Genomic DNA, 15,422 nt, shown 5'->3' with positions numbered 1-15,422 from the left:
TCTTTCAGGGATGGGATAATAGCATAATGATAATGCAAAACAACTCCCATACCTGAAGTTCGGTGGTCCCAGTTAATCCCCAGCACCATCATAAGCCAAATCTGAGCAGTGCTTTAGTAATAATAATATAAATAACAGATACCTTCTCAATGAGAGTCTGTTGAGAGAAAAGATGTTTCCTGTCCATAATCATTTTATTCTCCTTTATATCTTGCTGCCTTTCAGCCACCAAGTTACAGACGCTATGATGATTCCATCCTGACTTCCCTGGGCAGACAAACTCACCAATGTTTCCTGGAACCTCACTGCTCCAGAGCTCTACCCAACTAGGGAAAGATAGAAATAGTCTTGGGGTATGGATCACCTTCCGACATCCATGTTCAGTGGAGAAGCAATTACAGAAGCCAGAACTCTCACCTTCTGCATCCCAAAAATAATTTTGTGGGGTTTTTTGTACTCTTTTTTAAAAAAAGATTTTATTTATTTATTAATGAGAAATATAGGAAGAGAGAAAGAACCAGACATCACTCTGGTACATGTGCTGCTGGGGATCAAACTCAGGACCTCATGCTTGAGAGTCCAATGCTTTATCTACTGTGCACCTCCCAGACCACCCAGAAATAATTTTGATCCATACTCCCAGTGGGGGAGAAATGATAGGGAGAAGATGACCAGAGGGATCTGAACTCCAACTCTATCAGGAACTGGAGAGAGAGAGAGAGAGAGGAGGGAAAATGAAGGGACATTTGGATGTAGTAATAGGTATATGTGTGACTTGGAAAAGAAGAGAAGATGGGACCTTAAAAAATGGGCAAATATATACAAATATAGACAGATGATTATAGAAATGATAGTTAACCCATATCTGCAATCTTGGGGAACTGCTAAAGATTACAATGGAAGGATTGGAGATCCAGAACTCTGGTGGCGGGAACAGTGTGGAGCTGTACCCCTGTTATCTTATAATTTTGTCAATCAATATTAAATTATTAATAATAAAATGACTCAGGCTTGTTTTGATACTGAACACTAAGGAAAATATCTGGCCATAGTTGTTAAAATTCGGAGGCTCCAGGTGGCCGGGCTAGCTTCACAGGCGGGTAACAGAGACGACCAGAGTCATACGGCTGGGCAGGGAAGCTGTATTTCTTTATTCAGGAACAACGATTCATAAACTAAACCAAACTAATCACCAAACAGAATTCTCCTGCCTCTTTTCCCCGCGGCGGCACCAAGCACTCACTAACTCTGCAACTCTGGAACCCTCTTGGGGTTCCTAGGGGCGGGGCCAAGTGGGCCCACGAAACTAGCAGGACTGATCCAATTTTCTTGGCAGGGGGAGAGCTAGAACAACCTAATGTAAAGCATACAACAATTCCCCCTTTTCTTTTTAACTAAATGACTACAGTATCAAGGGTGTGGGGTGAACAGAAACCTATATCATACAGGCATTTCTAAAAAAGAAACTGGCACAAACATGGAGAAACATGTAAGCAAGTAACAAAAACCAGTGTGCTGCCAAGGGAAGGCCTGAGGGGGCCATTTTTGCCTCTGTGGGCAAAACTTTATCAGCTTAAAAAAAACATTTCTTGCCTCTGGGGGGTGTACTTGCCTCAACAATTTGCATGGGGGTGGGGAACGGCCTAGAGTCCCAAAGGCAGCTGGCTGCAATTTACTTACTATGAAACAAGACTTGTCATTAGCATAATCATAGCGCAATCTAACGTTTCTAATAGAGAAGGAATTTGAGACTTTTACATATCAACAACGTCTTTTTAACCTTTTGTTATACCCATTCAAGATGGAGACACACCCTAGGTGTGCGCAGGAAAGGAAGCCTCAGGAATGAGAATAATTAGCATAGCCATTGTGTAATCTACCAATTCTAATAGAGAAGGTAAAGGAGAGTTTAACATATCAACAAGTCCATTTAACCTTTTGTTTAGACCAACTTGGTTAAAATATATTGATTGTTAACTAATTTTTACCTCAGACTTTAAATGTAAGTTAATTTTATCTTTATGAGAATTACGTTGAAAACCTTTTTCATTTAACTTTCACTAGTAAGAATTTAGCCTTAAAGTTACTGTTTACCAAACTTTAAACATACACATAAACATGGTCATTAATGCACAAGGAGAGAAAACTTTGTTACGAAGACATGTCATTTCAAACACGAATTTAGATATGTACTATCTTAGTTGTTGGGGGGGTGCATTGTCCAGTGGTGGTCTCTTGGGAAGCTTCACTTCTAGGAATCGCAGGTTGCGATCTCTGTACAAATCTCTGTGTACTCCAGCTTGTCTGCCTTCAGACCGGACCGGCAGCTGGAGATCTCGTGTGCCCAGTTTCGGCAGGGAGCCTGGGGGTCTGGGAGGTCCGGGATCATTCCAAAATTCATAGCACGAGGGCGGGCGGGCCAGCCTTGTAGAAGGCATGGGCCGAGGTGCCCAGGGGTGGCGGCCATGATAGGCCGCCGTGGCCCTGCCCCGTGGCCCTGCCCCATGGCCCTATCATGTCTGCTGCCCTGCTCGGAGTGGCCGAGCAGCATGGAGGGATCACACGTCCAGTGCCCTGCACCACACGGTGGAGAGCCGGCTCCTGTGGGCTGGTCTGCATGCTGGCATTGGGCTCCTGTGTGGTGGCATAGGGCTCCAGCATGTTGGCATCGGGCTCCTGTGTGGTGGCATCGGCCTCCTGCGGGCTGTGGGGCTGCGGGGCTGCAGGTGCGGTGCGCGGGGTTGTCTGGGCGCAGCTGGCTGGCTGGCTGTTCCACCAGGTGGAAAAAGCAGCTCCGTGTCTCGCCTCTTGCCCGCGGACTCTTCCCGACTCCTCTGGCTGTTTTGAGTGCGCCCGAGTGTGTGGAAACCACAGAGTGGTCAAGAGATAAATGTTTCAGAAACAGCAAAACAGTCTCGTGAAGAAAGAGCAGAGGCCTTTGGAGATCTCTTCACAAGCAGAAGAGAAGGCCATAGTGCATAGGTAGCCAAATTGTCTTCACTTATCTGAGAGATGCGCAGGTCAGGTCCACGTGGGCACCATTTGTTGTTAAAAGTCGGTGGCTCCAGCTGGCCAGGCTAGCTTCACGGGCGGGTAACAGAGACGACCAGAGACATATGGCTGAGCAGGGAAGCTGTATTTCTTTATTCAGGAACAATTATTCATAAACTAAACCAAACTAATCAACAAACAGAACTCTGCTGCCTCTTTCCCCCGCGACGGCGCCAAGCACTCTCCAACTCTCGAACTCTGGAACTCTGGAACCCTCTCGGGGTTCCTTGGGGCGGGGCCAAGTGGGCCCGTGAAACTAGCAGGACTGATCCAATTTTCTTGGCAAGGGGAGAGCTAGAACAACCCAATGTAAAGCATACAACAAGGGCCATACAATCAACAGTTGTTATAGTTTTTATAACTTTGAGGGATTTGATGATCCTTAGGTTCAAATTGTGGGCAGGTTTTTTTTTTTCCAGATTACTATCACTTAGGTTGTGGAATTCTCTGCATAATTAATATATTAATGATAGGCTGTCAGAATTTGTTCTTTCATAGGACTAGTGTGACCAACATTTACAGTTGGTCTTTGGTAAACTTGAACTTTTGGTGCTAGAAATGTTTCACTTAGTTATTTTGGAGGGTATTTTGCAAAAACAACCTTTTTACTTTTTCCTCTAGAGATTTAGCTCCAGATGGCTTATGATTTGTGTTCATAAGGTATCTCAGTTAATGTTGGGTGTTGGTATGCTTCTAATTCTGCTTCTAAAAACCCCTTTTGTTTCATTTGGTTTAATCCCCCCTGCTTCTTCTTCTACCATTTGCCCTTCTTCCGTAGCCAGTCAACAGCTTCAGGTTGAGCCTGATGTAAAGTTTTGAGAACTCCTTTGAATCTGGAGAGGTGGCAGTCGTTGACTATGTGGGTCATAGTCTTTCTGTAGCCACAGGGGCAGTTCGGGTCATCTCTGGCTCCCCAGCGATGGAACATAGCGGCGCACCGGCCATGGCCTGTTCGATAGCGATTGAGGAGGGCCCAATCATAACGTGCTAAGTCAAAGCCAGGTTGACGCTTGCAGGGGTCTGTGATGAGGTGTTTGTTCTTTACCTCAGCTGACTGCCAACTCTGTTTCCAAGAGACTGGAACAAAGAAGTTCAGTGTAGGCATAGGGGACCAGATTGGGTGACGAGACGTCAAGCGTTGGACAGGGTGGGCGAAGATATCTGTGTATATTGGCAGGTCCGGTCGAGGGTAGACGTGGGAAATGAACTTAGATGATGCCGCATCCCGACGAATATCTGGCGGGGCGATGTTGCTAAGAACTGGTAGCCATGGAACTGGGGTGGAATGGATGGTTCCAGAAATTTTCCTCATGGAGGAATATAATTTGGAATCAACCAAGTGGACATGGGGGCTACGGAACCATACTGGGGCACAGTATTCTGCAGTGGAATAGCATAATGCCAGAGATGATGATTGTAGTGTGGAAGTGCTCGGGCCCCAATAGGAGCTGGCCAGTCTTGCAATGATGTTATTCCTCGCGCCCACCTTTGCTGCAGTTTTTATGAGATGTTCGTGAAATGACAGGGTGCGATCGAGAGTAACACCAAGATAGACTGGCTGGGCTTCATGCCGGATTCTCGTATCGTCAAGCTGCACATTAAGCTCACGCGAGGCCGAGGCATGGTGTAGATGGAAAACAGATGATACCGTTTTTGCAGTGCTAGGGATTAGTCGCCATTTTTTACAGTAATCAGATATCAGAGACATGTCTTTCGTGAGTGTTTCCTCGAGGATGTCGAACTTTGATGCCTGAGTAGCACAGCAGATGTCATCGGCGTAGATGAACTTCCTTGAAGAAGTTTCTGGGAGGTCATTGATGTAAATATTAAATAGCGTAGGAGCCAGAACAGAGCCCTGGGGGAGGCCACTTGAGACAAGTCTCCATCTGCTAGATTTGTCACCCAGATGCACCCGGAATCTTCTGTTTTGGAGAAGAAACGATATAGTGTTGTCCACCCATGGAGGCAGGCATCTTGAGATCTTGACTAGGAGACCACGGTGCCAGACCGTGTCATAGGCTTCTGTGAGATCAACATAGACAGCACCCGTCTTTAATTTCTTCTGGAATCCCCCCTGCTTAACACTGCATTCTATTTACATAACCACTGTTAACAAGCACCACTCTCCCTCCAGGGCATTGGTGGTTCAGTGGTAGAATTCTTGCCTGCTCCGCCCCCTCTCTTTGTCACACCCTGATTTTCACCAGTCACTTTTCTCTCCACCCTCTCTACATCACATCCTGTTTACACCCTACTTGGCAAGTATATATAAAGACAGCATTGTGAGTTTTACTTTAGTTTTAGCTTAGCTTGGCTTAGATCATGCTGCATTCAGCATGAATAAAGAGATACTGCCTACAGCTCAACCATGAGTCCCGGGTCGTCTGTCTCCTGTCAGTGAAGCTCAGCCCAACAGTTGAGTGATGTTCCTTAATGTGTAACCAGTATATCTTCACCAGAGTAGAGCTCAGGAAAGATGGGAAATGGCTTATTTGATGATCAACTTCTGCTTTAGAATGCATTTCTAAAAGCCAAAAGGACTATATACATAAAATCATACTAATACATCTTTTAATATTTATAACACACTGTAAGCTAACCTTATATTTTTAAATTCTATTATTGATTTAATATTGATTTACAAAATTATGAGGTAACAGTGGTATAATTCTCACCACCAGAGTTCTGTGTCCCCATTCCGTCCATTGGAAACTGCAGTAGTTCTCCTAAGGTCACAGATATGGGTAGACTATTACTTCTATAACTATCTATCATCTATCTATCTATCTATCTATCTATCTATCTATCTATCTATCTATCCATATGTTCCCCCTTTGGTCCTGCGTTCTCTTCCATTCTAAGTCACACTTACATTTTTTGCTACTTCTGAATGGCCTTCCCTTTTTTCCTTCTCTTTCCAGGTTCTGATGGAATTGGAGTTAAGAGCCCTTTGGTCATCTTCCCCTAGCATTTCTCCTCTTCTGGGAGTATGGGTCAAAATTCTTTATGTGTTAAAGAAGGTGGGAGTTCTGGCTTTCTATAATTGCTTCTCCACTGGACATGGATGATGGCATGTCCATCCATACCACCATCCTGTTTCTATCTTTCCCTAGTGAGATAGGGCTCTGGAGAGGTGAGATTCCAGGACACACTGGTGAGGACTTCTGCTCAGAAAGTCAGGACAGAATCACATTATGCAAGCTAAACCTATAAGCTTCATTAGGACTGATCAATGGAAATGGTCTTTTTGTATAATGCAGAAACAGTATTGAGCAGCAAAAGGAAACACTCCTTTTCAGACATTTGGCATCAAAGCTAGACTCTTCAGATATGCCTTATACCTTGTTATTATGTTTTACTATTGCTTCCTATAATTACATTGCAGAAATATCAGCTGCACCTACAACTTTATTTAAAAATATATACATTTCCACTATCACAGCTGTCATTTCAAATCATATGCTTTTAGAGCAAGTAAAGACTTTGCCCTGAAACTCAGTACATCAACGTATTACTAGTTATGAATTAGCATTTTTGAATAACTTCTCAGTGATGTGAAATACCACCCACTTGGAAGATGAATAAACATTTTTTTAGAAAATTGAATATCTTGAAATTTTTGAAAGGTCATAAATTTTTATCATCAAAATAAACTACATTGTTTTGAAAGGTAACATTGAGCAATGGTCATAGAAAATATAAGATGAGAGAGAATACAATAGAGTACAGGTGCATAAGTTGTGCTGCCCAGCACAGTAGCTACTGGTCATATGTGGACAGTCTAAAATTTAAATTCATTGAAAGTAAACAATTTAAAATTTATTTCATTAGTGTTGAGTCATACTTCACATATTCATTGACTGCATACGATTAGTACTATGTAGTGTTTGGCAGCACTGAAAAGGATATTTCCATCACCCCAGAAAAAATCCTGTTGAACAACAATATAAGACTGGTTTGAATTTTTACTGAGTTCCCAATTTGTTAGGAGCTTTCCAAAGTGAGAGGTCAATCCTTCTTGAGGTATGTGTCAATTGCACCAATAGGAAAATCCCTCCGGGGACAGACACAGAATTTCTGCAATAGCAATTAATGAGCTCCTAAGCTATATAACCTATGACTGACCAAAGGATGAGTTTCTGAATAACAAGACTCTGGCCCACCTCACCCCCTCCCCTGTTTTGGCAGTTAGGTTTCAGAGAAAAACATAAAGAAAGGAATGAAATACAGTATTTTGGAGATATTCTTACACCTTCTTAACGTTGTATAGTTTCGTTTGTTTTTTACTTTCTTACTATCTCTTTGCCACCAATATCCAATCCTTTCATCCTCAGTAAATGACAGAAGGGCAGTTCTATTGAGATCCATATATTTTTTTGATTCTTTGGGGCTAGAGAAGGTGCTTACACAGATTAACAGGAAGGAGAAGAGTAAAGGCATGAGTTTCAAACAATTCCTGTTTGCACAGGCTCTCAGCATGCTCAGCCCTTTTATATCTGCTAACATAATAGATCTTTTAATGACATGATAGGTCTGAATTCTCAGAAAAAAAAAAAAGACTTTTCAGAAACTACCACTAACCTTTCCTCTTCCCATCTTCCTACTTCCTTACTACTACCCAATAAAATGATGAGTTAGAACTAATGAATATTTAAGTCATTTCCAACATCAAAGTTGTCAGACCTGCCATTTGTGGGGAGGGGTGCTTATACCTTAACCCCAGTGAAAGTTTGCAGAAATATGGACATTTCCCCTGGGCAAAAGAGATGCCTCCAGACAGTGAAAGTACATGGTTACCTGTATCTACATTATTCCTCAAATTGCACTATTATTTAGTCTCAGGCCGGTTCCCAATTCAGCAGAGAGAATAGCAACCAAAATGTTCTCACTTTTTTTTTTAATTATTAAAACCTGGGGCCTATAATGTTCCCAGTTATGACCACAGAATATGAGCTCAAACCTACAGGGATGCAGAGGTTATACAGGCTCCTGTGCTGACTATGGACCCCCAGATCTAATTGATTGGGTTTACAGTTAACAATATTTATGGGCGGAGCCAAGATGGGGACAACGCATGACCTGAGCTCTGAAAGGAGGTTGCTTCAAAACTATAAAGTTCGGGTAAGGGTAGGAATTCTGGGTCAGTGGTGATAAAGGGGTGCACTGTATGGTAAGACAAGAACTAAAGAAGAGTCCTATAATTCATATTTGGGATGGCAAACAGAGGCCGAAAAGGGAAAAAGGAATCAGGGAGATTGGCTGGGAGTTTTCTGTTCTGCTAGTTCCTGACCCCTACACCAGCTACTCCTGGTGGGACTCTTGTGGAGGGAATTTCTTTAGGAAGATTCCTGGATCAGTAGGGGTATCTTTCAAACATGTGTCAGTAAAAAGACATTGAAGGTAGCAGGAACTCTATCTGAGTGACAGAATACCTGACCAATCAGTGCCTCGGTCTTGCCCAGGTAAGGTATATGTGTTTTTCTGCTAATGCTTGAGTTTGCCTGATAGTTACCTCTTATAATTGCTTATGTTTATCTTGACTTAGGAAAGAGATGAAGCTGTGTGGAGCCAATCTGTACTGGTTCAATCTGCAGGCTGACTGTTAGGGAATTTTTAAAAATTTTATTCTATTATCATTATTACTTGTGCCTGCCTCTTTTCCCCCCTCTCCAACTTGAACAAAAGTAGTCATTGCTTCTTCTTACATTGATAGGTGATTGGGTGTGCTACACATTCTGGGAGGGACTTGCCTCTCTCTTTTCTTTTCTTTTTCCTTTTTTTTTTCTTTCTGACTCCAGGGTTATTGCTGGGGCTCGGTGCCTGGACCATGAATCCACTGCTCCTGGAAGCCATTTCCCCCCCCTTTTTGTTTCCCTTGTTGTAGTTATTATTGTTGTTGTTGATGTTGTTTGTTGTTGGATAGGACAGAGAGAAATGGAGAGAGGAGGGGAAGACAGACAGGGGGAGAGAAAGACAGACACCTGCAGACCTGCTTCACTGCCTGTGAAGTGACTCCCTTGCAGGTGGGAAGCCGGGGGCTCCAACCAGGATCCTCATGCTGGTCCTTGTGCTTTGCGCCATGTGCGTTTAACCTGCTGCACTACCACCCGACCCCCTCTTTCTCTCTTTTCTCTATTTCACTTTTATTTCCTTAAAGCTGGTTTGAAAAAATTTCTTTCCTTTCACTGCTTTTTTTTTTTTTCATTTTTATTCACTGGCACTTGTTCATCAATTATCTTGTAGAAGAAGTCTGACTGACAGTAGATTCTTTCTTCTCCTCCTCTTCCTCCTCCTTCTTCTCCTCCTCCTCCTCTACCACCTTCTTCTTCTTCTTCTTCTTCTTCTTCTTCTTCTTCTTCTTCTTCTTCTTCTTCTTCTTCTTCTTCTTCTTCTTCTTCTCAGTGTCTCTCTCCTCTTTCCTTCTCTCTCTTGTCCCACTATCTCTAGAATTTATAGTTGACAGCTTATTTTTGTACTTGTCTATTCTTACTTTTCCTTGTTTCTTTTCTTTCTTTTCCTTTTTCTTTCCCTTTGTATTGTTGGTTTTTGTTTTTAGAGTGGAGGTGTTGCTTGACTATCTGGTTTTGGTTGAACTGGATTAATCTTTGCTTTGGCTGCTATTGTACTTTCTGAGGTTTGTAACTTCATCTGAGAAAAGACTCTAGTGTGGCCTATACTCCCACAACACAACTGAAGAGCGACAGGACAGAAAATACAGACCACACAAAACAAAAACAAACAACAACAACAAAAAAAAAGGTAAAATTGAGAGCGAATAAAACTGCTAGCACAATGAATGAGGACAGGACCTCAGAAGAAACTCTAAGTCAGAAGCTATTATACATAATAGAACTATCCAAGCAGTAATGGAATTATTCGTTACAGAAATGAGTGTAACTATTGAGGAAAAGGCTATCAGAAATAGGGAAACAACACATGAGATCCTCAAGGAAAATACCAGCTACCTCGAGGTAATTAGAGAACTGAAAGCCGAAATAGCTGAGCTAAAAGAACAACTAGAAGAACAAGCTAATACCGTAACTGAATTGAAGAAGGAAACTGAGGGAAGGGAAATCAAGGTAACAGAAGCAGAAAATTGAATTAGCCAGACAGAGGATGATCTACAGAAAACTAAGAAGGAGGTAAAAGAGCTAAAAAAGAGATTGAAAGACACTGAAAACAACAACAGAGACATATGGGATGATCTCAAAAGAAATAACAATATTTAGCGTCAACAAGGGCAATAATAATAACCACAAGGAAGCTACAACAAGAGCAACAAAAGGGGGAAAAATGGCCTCCAGGAGTGGTGGATTCATGGTGCAGGCACCGAGCCCAGCAATAACCCTGGAGGAGGAAAAGAAAAGAAAAAAAAGAAATAACAATATTTATATACTTTTCCCATATTTGGGAGCTACTCTCTTCCCTGATCCAGCTTTCTAGTCTTTTTTCCAACTCTGACACCATCTTCCCAGATAATACCTTTAGGCCCCCTGCATGTTAGCTGTCAGGCTCAGGCAAAAATTAGTAAAGTTATGAGCCCCTTGGAATATACCTAAAATAGACCTACTAGCTTTTTCCAAAATGGAGACCCCAAATCTCATCTGCTCTATTCTTACCTTTAGGTTCTTTACAATCTGTTTTGCTTTTTATCTTAATGCTTTTTCAGCCACCAAGTTGCAGATGCTGCCACGACGCCACCCTGACTTCCCTAGGCAGATGACATCACCAATGTGTCCTGGAAATCCACCTCTCCAAAGCCCTGCCCCACTAGGGAAAGATAGAAACAGGCTGGGAGTATGAACCGACCTGCCAGAACCCATGTTCAGTAGAGTAGCAGTTATAGAAGTCAGACCTTCCAGCTTCTGCACCCGATAATGATCCTGGGTCCATAATCCCAGAGGGATAAAGAATAGGAAAGCTTCCAATGAAGGGGATGGGATATGGAACTGTAGTAGTGGGAACTGTGAAATTGTACCCCTCTTATCCTATGGTTTTGTCGATCATTATTAAGTGAATTAAAAAATGCAAAAACAAAAACTAAACTAGAGTCTGGAAAGCACCTGACAAGAGATGGAGAGATTTTTCCACTGACCATTATCATGCCCAAAGTAAGCCATGGTTTTGAATGATGTTATGCTTCAGAATCCCCCCAGCAAGGAATTTTCTCAGAGAAACATTGAAAATTTTAACTGTTTTCCCTAAATAAGAATGACATTTACTGAACAATTACTAAATGTCAAGCATGTGTATTTGGATCTTTATAGGTATTATCTGATTTAACCTATTTTAGCACCATTTGCATTTCACAGATGCAAAATTATTCAATGAGTCCTGGTAATCTATATTAAAAGACCAATACATAAGTCTGTTAGAATAAGATCTCATCAATTGCTATAGTTAGTCTACTTTACATTGTTCCATAAATTTTGTTTGTTTGTTTGTTTGTTTGTTTGTTTATTTGCCTCCGTGGTCATACCTGGGACTTGCTGCCAGCATTATGAATTCACTGCTCCTAGAAGACAGGGTTTGTTTTTTTTTTTACATTTTATTCAATAGGACAGAATTTGAGAGAGGAGAGGGAGAGAGAAAGATAGACACCTGCAGACATGCTTTACCACCAATGAAGTGCCCTTCCTACAGGTGGGGAGCGGGGGCTCAAACTCAGATTCTTGTGCGGGTCCTCATGCTCTGTCCTATGTGTACTTAAGTGGCTGTGTCACCACCCAGCTCCCTGCCATTAATTTTCAAGTTAAGTTCCAAGAAATCCTCTCAAAATGTTAAAAACTATTGAGTGGGCATGGAGATAAGTTAGGAACGAGGAGAGGGCATTAGGTTGCCTTTAACTCTATTACTGTCCTATCCACTAAACTCAACCCCCACTGTACTCTAGTAGACAATCTAAATATTTTTCTTTAATTTTTTTCTTATCTTTTTTTATTACTTGGATAGAGACAGCCAGAAATGAAAAGGGTAGGGGGAGACAGAGAGGGAGTGAGACAGAGGCACCTGTAGCCCTGATTCACCACTCACAAAGCTTTCCCCTTGCAGGTGGGGATCGGGGGCTTGAACCCGGGTACCTGCACATTGTAACATGTGCGCTCAACCTGGTGCACCACCACCCAGCCCCAACAATCTAAATACTTTTAATGATGGGATTACATATTATTTTCTTCAGCTTTAGAGAATAGTACAAAACCATTGTACCGGGGTATGCTTTTTTCACTACCCTTCCCACAATATCTCCAAAACAGTTCATTTATAACTAATTGACATATAAAATATTAATTTTATCCTTTAGAATTATTCTAAAGTTAAAGGCTAATCAGCAAAAATCATCATACAACTTTAACTATATTGTCTTTATTATAGATTCAGAAATGTTCTAATAGAAATTCAGTATTCATAGACGTGTAATAAATTAATCTGAAAGGGAAAGAAGGCATCTGGGCTACTATTGCTAGCTTTATCTAAAAGATGAATTAGGTTTCAACAAGATGATCATTTAATATGTGATGGTCAAATAAAATAGATTCACTTTCTTCCCAAAAGATCATCTCCCCTATTAGAGGCAGTGGGATTTACTTTTAAAGGGGTTTGTTTACTCCTATCTTCATTTGTCAGGTATCTTAGATTGTGAAATCTTGGAACAATGAATACTCCAAGCTGTTTGGTGCACAAAGCTATTTGGCTACCGCTAAGTAGCCTGACTGTTCAGTCCACTCACTAAACAGCAATCAACAATATTAATCAAATGTCATTCATGTGTTAATAGAGAAGAGAATCTGAGGTAAGTGTTCACATAAGAGTTAAATAATAGCTCGATAGAGGCATTATAAAAGTATATACCTGAAAGCAAAAGTACACAATAGTCAGCAGTGAGTCAGTATAAAGTTCATAATGAAATAGTGTCTAATTAGACTTAGATACCCTTCTCACCTACTTCCTAATACAGTTCTCTCACCCACTCCAAAGCTAACCTTAGCAAAGCAAGGACTGCAAAAGCTGAATAAGGGCAAGAGACTTCCCCAGAGCCCCACCCTACTAGGGAAAGAGAGAGGCAGGCTGGTAGTATGAATTGACCTATCAACACCCATGTTCAGCGGGGAAGCAATTACAGAAGCCAGACCTTCCACCATCTGCGTCCCACAATGACCTTGGGTCCATACTCCCAGAGGGTTAAAGAATAGGAAAGCTATCAGTGGAGAGGATGGGATAAGGAGATCTAGTGGTGGGAATTGTGTGGAGTTGTATCCCTCTTATCATATGGTTTTATCAATGTTTCCTTTTTATAAATAAAAAAAAAATCAACAACACTAGGTAGCTAGGAAGATGAGCTTGCTTGGTAACAAATAACAATGAGGTTTGGTTTCTTTTTTTATATAAGATCATATTACATCAGAAGTGAGTTGTATCTGAAAAGATGTCTGGGAGACCCCTGAAGATAAAGGACTGATGTGTTTGGTTTAAAGCTCAGGACTTGAAATTTCATGAGAATCCAGCAGACAATGAGGAAAGATAAATCATGGTCAGTAAGTGAAATATTGATGAGAGAATCAAGTTAGAGCCTCAGAAAGCATTTGTGACTAGAGATCAAGAGGAGAATTCTGCACCCCATAAAGAATTTTGGTCCATACTCACAGAGGAATAAAGAATAGGGAATTTTCTAATGGTGGAAACAGGACACAGAACTCTGGTGGTGGGCACTATATGGAATTATATCCCTGTTATCTTTCATTCTTGTTAATCATGATTAAGTCACTAATAATATTTTTTCTTATTTATTTATTTATTTATTTTCTCTTTTGTTGTTTTTTATTGTTGTTGTAGTTATTATTACTATTGTTGTTATTTATGTTGTCATTGTTAGGACAGAGAGAAATGGAGACTGGAGGGGAAGACAGATGGGGGAGAGAAAGATAGACACCTGCAGACCTGCTTCACCACCTGTGAAGCGACTTCCCTGCAGGTGGAGAGCCGGGGCTTGAACTGGGATCCCTATGCTGATCCTTGTGCTTTGCGCCATGTGCGCTCAACCCCTGCTGCACTACCACCTGACTCCCTAATAATATTTTTTTTAAAGAAATGTCATAGGAATTGAGACAGAGAAGTTAAGTTTATGGGAAACAAAGGAGGATGCACAAGAAGCAGACTGGCTAACAGGAATCCAAACAAGTCAATTTGATCACATTAATACCAGGTCAGTTTGTTGTAAACAGTAGTTATATATAAACAATTCAATTATTAGTCTAACAATCAAACAAAATAATTTAATGAAGGCAAATATACCAGGTATGTATCACTGCTGTGACCAGCATAAGCCATACATACCCTACCAGAATTTAAGCAGTTCAGTAAATCTTAAAGATGCATTTCCTTTTTTTAATTTTATTTATTTTATTTTTGATAGAGATGCACGCGCGCGCGCAAAAACACACACACACACACACACAGAGAGAGAGAGAGAGAGAGAGAGAGAGAAATATTACCAGAGCACTGCTCAGCTCTGGTTTATGGTGGTACTGGAGATTGAATCTGGGACTTTGTAAGCTCAGGCATGAGAGTCTGTTTGCATAACCAGTATGCTGTATCCCCCCAGCCCCAGCGCTCAAAGATGCATTTCCTTTCTGAACCTAGGATAGGTATCTGTTCTCTGAATGGCCCCACTAATCATGTGTGGTAGGCAATCTCATGCATCACCTGGACCCTTCTTTGTTGAAGGACTATTTGTCCCAGATTTGAGAGTACTACCTGTAAACAGCTTTCAGTTGGCCCCTTCAGGGATTAATTGTTGAGAGCTGTTGTATCACAGTACAGTGTATGGCCGATTGAGGGATATGTACACCAACAAGCAGTGGAGGTGGAGTATAAAGGCATGGTCATCTAAAGCCAACTGGGATCTCGCCATGAGATCAACCATGGCTATCATTACTCCCTCACAGATTCACTTCATCTGCCTAGTTCTGTTTATATTTTTCTTCTTTTTTTTTCCCACCACCTGAACTCTATATCCCATTCTCTCCCCTGGTAGCTTTCCTGCTTTTTTTTTTTTATTGGGGAATTAATGTTTTACATTCAACAGTAAATACAATAGTTTGTACATGCATAACATTCCCCAGATTCCCATTTAACAGTACAACCCCCACTATGTCATTCATCATCTTTCATGGACCTGTATTCTCCCCACCCACCCACCCACCCCAGAGTCTTTTACTTTGGTGTAATACTCCAATTCCATTTCAGGTTCGACTTGTGTTTTCTTTTCTAATCTTGTTTTTCAACTTCAGCCTGAGAGTGAGATCATCCCATATTCAGCCTTCTGTTTCTGACTTATTTCACTCAACATGATTTTTTCAAGGTCCATCCAAGAT

This window comes from Erinaceus europaeus, chromosome X (assembly GCF_950295315.1).
Source record: "Erinaceus europaeus chromosome X, mEriEur2.1, whole genome shotgun sequence".
Taxonomy (NCBI): Eukaryota; Metazoa; Chordata; class Mammalia; order Eulipotyphla; family Erinaceidae; genus Erinaceus; species Erinaceus europaeus.
The sequence above is the reverse complement of the archived record's forward strand: the minus strand, read 5'-3'. Positions refer to the sequence as shown.